Consider the following 8,138-nt stretch of genomic DNA (forward strand, 5'->3'; position numbering starts at 1 on the left):
CCAACTTATTCACGTTCCTATTCAAAGCAACTCTGCTCACAGGCTGCAGGTCACAGTGTGCAAAGGCCTCCAGCAAACTGGGGAGAAACGCCGTCCCCCATTACAGCAGCAGCAGGGGTCAGGCCGCAAGGCAGCCAGCATCCCAGCCGCCTGAAATGGGCTGCAAAATGACCAATTACCCCGGCGAAGTCCGAGGGGAGGAAGGAGTTTGAAAAATACAGCTTTTGACTTAATTCAACTTAACTGTAAAATGAAACACGACACCTCCAGCCTGCACGGCTGAGAGAAGATCGTGCTCTACAGAGAAAACAAGTTAACCGATGGGACATTCTTTGACGTTATGGGTTGGGATGCAAAGGAGTCACCCCGCCAAAAAAAACAAAACAAAACAAAAAAAAAGTCTTTACGCGTTTGCTTTTATTGAATTAGCTGCCCCGCAAATGAAACGACATGCAAATTTGCCAATTAAGCCATTTGTCCGTGGAGGGCCGGGCCTGCTTGACATTCAGCTGCCGCTGCAGCGCCTTTAGTCTGCAAGTCCCCTTTTTAGTTTTTGTTCAGAGTTAAGTCTCCAACAAAGACAGGAAGGAGGTCAGCACTCAGCCAACACCTGAATGCGCCTCTCCTTTGGCTGCTCCCCTTGATCCCCACAGTCTGTGCCTGTCATTAGGCCTAATGACGGAAAATTGTCATGTTGATACAAGTCTTGCTCTCCCCCTCTCGTCTTTGTATAAGTAGAAGGTGGAAGCTCCATTTGAAACAAAGTTCTTTGTGACTAAAAGGCACCGATGTTGCATTTGTACTCGGCCGGGGCGGGGTGGGGAGAAAAGAGGCCGTCCACGCACTTTCCAAAGCCGGTATAATTATTCATACTGTGACCTTAATGATGCGCTCTGTTCATTCTGCATCTCATCCACGCGCCAGACCCTCAGCGGAGTCCTGTGTCAGGGAATATGAAAAACCCATATAATGAAACCATTTTGGCTGATGGAGAAGAGAAAAAAAAAAAAAAAAAAAAAGGGGGCTGCAGAAGCTGCACTTGCTACAAAGGCGGCTCAATTATATGAGTAATTGTGATAATTTTCTCTCCATTCACTTCTTTATGTGAAAGGTAAAAAAAAAAAAAAACAGATGCTGAAAGGGAAATTACCCAGACAATGTGTAATCGGTTGAAATGGTCACAACAGAAAAGAAGAAGAAGAAAAAAAAAAAGATGACTGCAAGAAAGTGAGGGCCTATAAATAGGTATGGGGGGCAGTTAAATGCACCCTCAGAAGCTCACAGACACAAACAAATAGCTCATGTGAATGGATTAAAAAAAAAAAAAAAAACGGTTCAATGGGAGAGGGGGAAAAAATTGAAAAAAGCAGGATAAAAGTACATATGCAGCTGCCTCAAAATTAAATTCCTTTTGAAAAATTTCAGCCTCGGAAAATGCACCCCCCTCCTCATCCTTGGGTATCATTTGTTGTTCTCTGACAGGAAAAGGATAATTACCCTCTCTCCCAGGCAGGAGGACTGACATGTCCTTTCCATGCCCGACAGAAAGCTTGAAGAATCATTTGGAACCGTTTCCTTTATGTTGAAGCGCGTGTTTTGTTCAGAGATGGCTGTATTGCAGACTGCATTAAAACGGCGAAAGTCCATATAAGTTCAAGTGTGACATTTCTGTAACTATCAGTCACATCATCCTTAAAAAAAAAAAAATTAAATAAAAAAAAAAAAAAAATGAATTGAAATTCAAATGTTATTTGGCTGTGAAGAAAGGTCGGATAGACAGAACCACTCGTTTTTTCCTAACAATGTTTGAAAAAAGATGAAAAAAAATTCTGTCAGGGACCTACTAGTCATTGGACTGAATGAATTTGAATAAACATGACATAGTATCTTATAGAGTGGGCGGCCATTTTGTGACTTGCTGTCAACTGAAAATGACATCAAAGTTGCTCAAGGCTTCAGGTTTTCTGAGCCGTGATTGGTTGTTAGCTGAGCCTTGAGCAACTTTGATGTCATTTTCAGTCGACAGCATGTCACAAAATGGCCGCCCCCTAAAAACGGCTGGATTTTGCTGCTTAACTCATATTCCACAAACACAATATTAATTATAAAGCTCTGTTTAGACTAGTGGAGGCTTATACATTGGGGATGTAATGATTAATATAAAATCGATTTAAAATGGATTCATCCCAATTAATCGAAAAAATCAAGTTGCTTAAATTCACCTAGAAAAAGATGTATTGAAACGTTTTTTCATTCCAGATGCATAGCACATTTTGAATGTGTAGATCAAATTATGCTTTTGCGCCAAACGTCATTGCGTATTGCGTTTGTGGATGGCTGCAGAACCACACTAGTGCACAGAGGCAAGCATGGTAGCAATTAAAAAAAAAAAATCGAATCGAAAATCGCGAAAATCGAATCGGGCCTTGAGTGAATCGTTACATCCCTAGTATACAACATATCATTCTAAAGAACATTTTTGGCTTGACTTTCCCTCTAAGAACAAAGGGGGAAGTTGGGGCGAAGTATAGAGTAATCAAGTCTGGGAACGAAATGTGGATGCAAATACTCAGGAGTATTTTTGAGCAACGACATGGTCTCATGTCCAGGAATAGCACCACCAATTTTCAGCATTATTTGCCTTGGCAGTGCTGATGAAGTAGCGAGGTCAACCGGGGGCAGTTTGACTGGCCCCGATGCACGACCATTCCCGACCGGCCCTTCGGGAATCTCCCGAAATCCCCAGTGGCCACCGCAACGACAGAGATGCTAAAAGATGCCTCAAAACTTGGTTTCATGGCAAAAACAAACAAAGATGACCCAGGCAGCAGTGTGGCATAAACCAGTCAAACCAGCTCGACTTGGCTGATGTAACCAGCCAGGGACACTGGTTGGACGCCACTTCAATTACAGAGCAGCAGTAGCAGCGCTATAGAGAAAGCTAAGCTGAGGCTGTCGGAGATTTTAATAAAAGTAGAGAACACTGCCTGGGAAAAGTGTGGCTGTCTCAATAGAGTGATACAGACAGACCAAGGCTGTCAATGGAGCCACTAATGACAGAGTAAGATAATGACAGGCCCAGGCTAGAATCAGCAGGAAGAGGAAGATCAATCTGCTGCCAGCGAGGGAGGGATGCAAGGAGGGGGGGGGAGACAAAACGGCGGGCTCTTTCTTTTCTATTTTCTTCGTTTTATCTCATCTGATGCATACATCTTCCTCTGCAGCTGCCTCGCGTCGCGGTGGGCCAGCCCTGCGTTAAGCATGCGGCGGATCAATAGCAATTACAAGTCCCTCACAGCCTGACGCATCACAGCGGCACAGTTGACATTTCACTCGGGACGCATTGATCCCCGGCGCACAATATTCCAGCCTCCGCAGTCAGGAGTCGGGCCTGGGGTCTGGCTGGAATTGAAAAGCCACGTAGGGGGGGTGGGGGGGTGTTGGATGGGGCGTCAAGCGGCAAAGCGGCGGCTAACCAGCTGCCGGGGCCGAGGGTAAACAGCCCGTCATGCGTTCCTCCTTTTCAATCTTCTGCCTTTTCTGCCACGGTTGGCGGTCTGAGAGGCAGAATAAGAGGATGAAAGACTGGGTGAATTAATCATATATGCACTTGAACAGTCTGCATGTTGTCCAGTGGTCATGTCGAATCCATTTATTTGATGGACTTCTATACTGTGTGGGGACACACAGCCAATCACTGTCATAGAAATAATGCTCCGTGTGTTTTAAGTAGCAGTTGTTTGAAGGTGTTTAATTGCTGCGATAGCTATGCTAATTACCACTAGCCTGTCTATGGCATTTAGCATTATATTATTGAGTTAGCATTAAACGATTGGATTTTCCTTCAATGAAATTACATTTGTTGCATGAACATTTTGCTGTTTAAAGGGAAGTCAACCCAAACGGCTCACCTGTTTTCTGAAGCTGAGCTATGATTGGTCGTTATCTGAGCCCTGAGCAACTGTGATGTCATTTTCAGTCAAAAGAAATGACAAAATGGCCGCCCCCAGAGATGGCTAAAAACGGGTGCATTTTGCTGTTTAACTCATATTCCACAAACGCAATATTAATCAGAATGCCGTGTTTCAGACTAGTGGGCTGCATAGAACACATTCTTGAAAAAAATACGTTTGGGTTGACTTCCAGTTTAAGTATGGAATTGTCTTTTGTTTCAAGTCAGCTTTCCAGTTAACTTCAACTGGGAGTCAAAATGATGTTATATGATAGTGTCCCATTTCTGCTGGTGCGAAGAAATGCAATAAAAAGTGAGTTGCAGTGTTTATGAATGATTAAGTTTAAATCTTTTAAAGTGAGTGGGAAGGGCAGCACTATAAAAAAAAAAAAAAAAACGTCTTATTTTGTTTGTTTCTATTGTCTCTCGATATCTTGGATTCTTCGCAGGCGGGTCTGGAAATAAATGAGGCGTCACTGTATCTTCAAAATAACATCTTCAATCGCATTTAGTCGCTTTACCAGATCTGAAACGTCAGATCAACGACTCTATGCTGTGTTAGCGTTTAGCACTAACATCAACACAAACATAACATAAACAAGCACAATTATTCCGTCTTGTTGCTTCAAGGTGGTGCAAGGCCTGCGCATGAGACACAGCCACACAAGTAGGCTTATTTCAATCACCGTTGATAGCATCGGAGCAACAGGAAGACTGTGAAGGCAGTCTAAAATAAATATTTGGTGTGATTAAAAAGTGGGGAATTTCCAAGAGACTTTGCCCAAATAAAATCAAGTTCAAATTCAAACGCAACAGCGAAAACCTTGTTGATGAGGTTCCACACGGGCCAAAAAAACAAACACGTTAGTAGTTTGTCGATGATCTGCAATACAGCGATTGACTTCCAATGTTTCAGCCGCTGCGTCACTTTCTGTCTCAATAAATCGGCAACCGGCCTGCTAACTAACAGACAGATGGACAAATAAATACGGTGCGCCATAATTGTTTGTTCTGATTTTGTTAATTGGCCCTGGCAGAAGTCTGCACTCCACTGAGTGACATTCGACTTACGCACGCTCGGTCACGAAACCCTTGCTAAAAACAACAAACACGCACAGTAGTACTGTAACCTTGTTATAATAAACACTCACGAAACGAGGTAAAAAGCCGTTTCCCCCGAGACCTTTGAGAAATGGAGCGGCACAAAAACGTCATCAGTATTCAAAGCAGAAATTGAGATCATACATTCTAATCCCGTGAAATAAGGAACCATCCTGGCAAATCTCCAATAAGAACGAGTTTAATTCCCCGGATTTAGGTCGCAGATATTCATAATAGCAATTTAAACCACCTGGTGTGACGGAAGCTACACGTTCGACTACTGCTCCTAATGCCATAATTGAATTCTCGTGGGGGGAGGGGGGTTAAACTGTGATTAAATCAATTGTTACCACCTGACTCAGTGTGCAGCACAGGATTTAAAGTTGTTAAACACCGAACCACGCACGAACAACACACAGAATGCAGGTCTCTTCCGAAAAAGAAACTTTAAAGTAAACGGACGCGATGTCTGTCATCGCAGTCCGAGCTCAGCAAGACTGCAGAAAAAAAAAAAAAAAAGGGTACATGAAGGTGTGATCAATAATACGACCCTTTTAACACAGATGGAGGTGGTGGGTGCCCTTCTTGTCTCACTTGTGTGACAGAGAGACACTAGAGCCACCCCCCCCAGGCTGACACAGAATTCCTGCCCATCAACACTCACATCATAGTGCTTTGGCACCGACTGAGAAGAGGCTCCACTCCAGAGCTGCAGGCAAGTAGCCAAGCAGCGTGTTGATATCTGTAGCCACAAAAAAATATATATATACATGAGATTGACTTAAAGTAGGAAAAAAGTTGAACAGAATCAGACAATCACGTTCACATTTTTTTAAATATCAAAAGCGTACCAAGTGCAATCTCTGAAGATGAACACAATCTATTGCAGGACGCAGGGCGACCTCCAATTTGAATTTAGAAGTCGGCAGAGAAAAATGGAAACGGAATCATCTCATGTGAAGATTCTAATTTCTTAGCTGGTAAAGTATGAAGCAGTTTTAAAGCGGAAGTCAACCCAAATATATATATGTATTTTTTTTTCTCGAATATTTTCTATTCAGGCAACACTAGTTGAAACACAGCATTCTGATTAGAATTGTATTTGTGGAATAAGAGTTAATTCACTCGTTTTTAGCCATCTCTGGGGGCGGCCATTTTGTTACTTCTGCCGACTGAAAATGACATCACAACTGCTCAGGTAACGACCAATCACGGCTCACCTTTTCTGAAGTTGAGCTATGATTGGTCGTTATCCGAGCCCTGAGGGCGTGTGATGTCATTTTCAGTCGACAGAGTAACAAAACGACCGAAAAATGGGTGGATTTTGTTAATTCATATTTCATATCAACCATATTGCCCTGTTTCAACTTGTGGGCTTGCATAGAACATATTCTTGAAAAAAATACGTTTGGGTTGGCTTCCCTTTAAGGGTGATATAACAATAAACGAGTACAATACCTAAAAAAAAGTTTTGTTGTGTACTGCAGAAAATGCTGGTAATAAAATTGGTCATTTTCACTACAACTATACTGATAACCTTGTTGGATCAAAACTTTTACTCAACATGCTCAAAACAATGCATTGGGTATAAATAACCTGGCATCGGCTCAGTCGCTTTTGGACCGAGCGCTTGGGTAGCTATTTCACCCAAACTTTAACACAACAGTTTTAACGATAATCCACAATATACCTTACACATCGTCATAACAATAAACTGCTCATATAGCATTTATAGTAAGCAAAAAAATGAACACGCATCATCTGTTTTCTATACAATTTGAGACGGGGTATACCTGAAACTGGTCACCAACCAATCGCAGGGCATCCGTAGGACAAACAAGCATTCGTACTCACATTCACACCTGCGGCCAATTGAACAAGAGTATCAACTTCAAGTTGTTGAAAGGCTTCGAGCAGAACATTATGATGCTCAACAACCTGAAGTCACTCTCCGAAGCATCTGCTGAATCAAGGTGGTGACGACAGGCGGCAATTTTGCAACGCTGCTCCAGCGTCAGTCCCGGGAAAACTGCAACGTCAAAGGATGCTGGCCTCACGTCTGCCCATATGATAACGAAAACTAAATAGGGGGGGGGGGGGACGCCCTATATAACAATATTAACATAAGACAACTGGTTAACCCTTTGATGACATCATAGTGTTACGTGGAGTGTAAAAGGAGGGTTGCTGAAAGCGATCGGCTCCTTTTCTTATCGCTGTAGACGATGTCGTCAACCAGATGTGTGTGACAACTACCAGTAGCACGATAGCAATGCTTTCACTGCTACCCTTCTGGGGTACCATCACAAATGAGGATGATGTGAAGACACAAAAACAAGTTTGGCGTGAGAGCAATGAGCTGAAGTGTGAAAAAAATGTCATAGATTTTTTTGTTGACATAAGTGACTTGTGACAGAGGCCTTAACAGCAGGATGCAGTGAAGCTCATGTTATGTATATTGTGCTTAAAAGGGGAAGTCACCGCAAACAGTTTTCTTTCAAGAATATGTTCTATGCAAGCCCACTAGTTGAAACACGGCATTCTGATAAATATCGCGTTTGTGGAATAAGTGTTAATCCACTCGTTTTCAGCCATCTCTGGGGGCGGCCATTTTGTATTCTGTGGACTGAAAATGACATCACAACTGCTCACAATGACCAATCACGGCTCAGATTCAGAAAACAGGTCAGCCGTGATTGGTCGTTCAGAGCAGTCGTGATGTCATTTTCAGTCGACAGAAGACAAAATGGCCGCCCCCAGAGATGGCTAAAAACGAGTGCATTTTGCTGCTTAACTTATATTCTGTAAACGCAAAATTAATCAGAAATGCCATGTTTCAGCTAGTGGGCCTGCTGAGAACATATTCTATATAATATTCTATACAATATTGCATTTGTGGAATATGAGTTAAGCAGCAAAATGCAGCTACTTTTAGCCATCACAGGCTTTAAGTTTTTGACGCTCTACTAAAGGTTCCAGTGAATACACCGCGCACAGTACTTCTGAGTGCATGTGCTCCGTATCTTTGACTGCAATCAATGACTGTTTTTCTCTCTTGCAGCCTCACAAGGACAAATGGATGTCT

This window comes from Filicampus tigris, chromosome 14, assembly GCF_054856515.1.
Source record: "Filicampus tigris isolate MCC_2025a chromosome 14, RoL_Ftig_1.0, whole genome shotgun sequence".
NCBI classification, from domain to species: Eukaryota; Metazoa; Chordata; class Actinopteri; order Syngnathiformes; family Syngnathidae; genus Filicampus; species Filicampus tigris.